The sequence below is a fragment of the Galeopterus variegatus genome, unplaced genomic scaffold (assembly GCF_000696425.1).
Source record: "Galeopterus variegatus unplaced genomic scaffold, G_variegatus-3.0.2 Scaffold2098, whole genome shotgun sequence".
Taxonomy (NCBI): Eukaryota; Metazoa; Chordata; class Mammalia; order Dermoptera; family Cynocephalidae; genus Galeopterus; species Galeopterus variegatus.
Genome location: NW_007728209.1, coordinates 311,824 through 313,618, shown reverse-complemented (window position 1 = coordinate 313,618; position 1,795 = coordinate 311,824).

Below are 1,795 nucleotides of genomic sequence, written 5' to 3'. Positions count from 1 at the left end.
TTTCAAAGGGTAATGCTTTCCTGGCATAGAAGACCTTGTGTGTTCATAGGTCTGTTTGCTGTTAAAGGAGTCTTTGTATCAATATTTTTTGAGATAAATATAGGTAGTTGAGTAAGGTGTTGTGGGGAGGAACCAGGAAATAGTAAAGATAGGACCAACACCTGCACTGGAATCCAGATCTTCAAATCTTGGCAAGTGAGTATTAGTAACATGGAAACACCAGTGGTTTCTGAACCGGGTGGTGAAGGATTTTTCCTTCCCGAAATAGAGCTTGGGGTAGGTTATCCAAGGGTACTTCAAAAAGTTCATGGAAAAATAGAATTGTAAGATAATATGAATATTTCCATGAACTTTTTGAAGTACACTCATACATAGTTGGCATTCACACCAGTGAAATACCAGTCTCTGGTTTCATCCTCTGATGGTGATGGTAGGGTGGGGTTGAGTAAGTCAGTGCCAGTACTAACTATTCCTCTTTGGTTGAAACTTTCGATGCTATTAAATTAGGTTGTCATCTTTTCTTTTCCATTGTTTGTAAATTATGGTCTGAAATACCCATGTGTACTCAGGGCTAAAGGTTGGTGAGTGTGGGGAGAGGCAGCTGACTAATGTTCATTCAAAAGAAATTTTAAAGTCCCCTGTGAAGTATGAACACTTAATAAGATCAATTAAATGAAAGGTAAAATGAAGGGAAACTGCAACAGTGGAAGGGCAGTTAGCCTTTCCCCCACAGTGTGTTCTGTATTGTTCACTATAACTGCTGTTTCTTCATTTTGATGTGTGCCGTAGATCATGTATTACACTGTGTGTGTGCAAAGGTAGACTTTGTTGTGATGGTTTTTCTCTTGACCCAGACTGTTGGTTTTCTCTTTCTGGGGTTAGGCACTATCTGGAACCTCGCTCCGGGGCCTCCTTGTTCAGTTTATGCTGCTTCTACTGCTTCCTGCTAGCCTCAGACTTTGCTTCAGACACTGTCCTGGTGGGCACTGTTGTAAGATACCCACTTTGCCTTCATTTCTCAATAAGAGATCCTAATCGTATAGTGAACTTTTGCTTTAGTGGAAGGATAGCTTTCTGGATCAAGAGATTCTTCATGCCAGACATCTGGAAAGGTGTTTTTTTTCTGTTCGTTTGTTTTTAATTTTGTCTTACCCTCCCCCCCCTTTTTTTGAAAGAATGTTAGAGAAAAGACACTACCCATCTCTAAAGCCAGATGTCGCCAGCAGAATTCTCATTTGAAATTGACATAATTCTAAAGCTTTGTTCTTGAATTAATTTATTCTGTTTAGAAACTCATGTTCATTTTAGCTATTTGCAACTTTTCATTCTCTACCTTTTCTCTACATCTGGAAAGGTGTTTTTTTTCTGTTCGTTTGTTTTTAATTTTGTCTTACCCTCCCCCCCTTTTTTTGAAAGAATGTTAGAGAAAAGACACTACCCATCTCTAAAGCCAGATATCACCAGCAGAATTCTCATTTGAAATTGACATAATTCTAAAGCTTTGTTCTTGAATTAATTTATTCCGTTTAGAAACTCATGTTCATTTTAGCTATTTGCAACTTTTCATTCTCTACCTTTTCTCTGCCTTGGCCAGCATGTGTGCAAATCATTGCTGTCAAAATCAAGCTATCTGCAGAACAGCCCTTTGCTTCTGAGCCCCTCCCCTAAGTCTCCGGTGATGTCCATAGTTCCTTGGAGGTATGGGACAGAATCTTCAGATTTTCCCTATAAGCCTCTTCAAGTCATATTCTAGTTCTCATTCTTTTTTTTTTTTTTTTTTTCCCTTTTTGTCTTT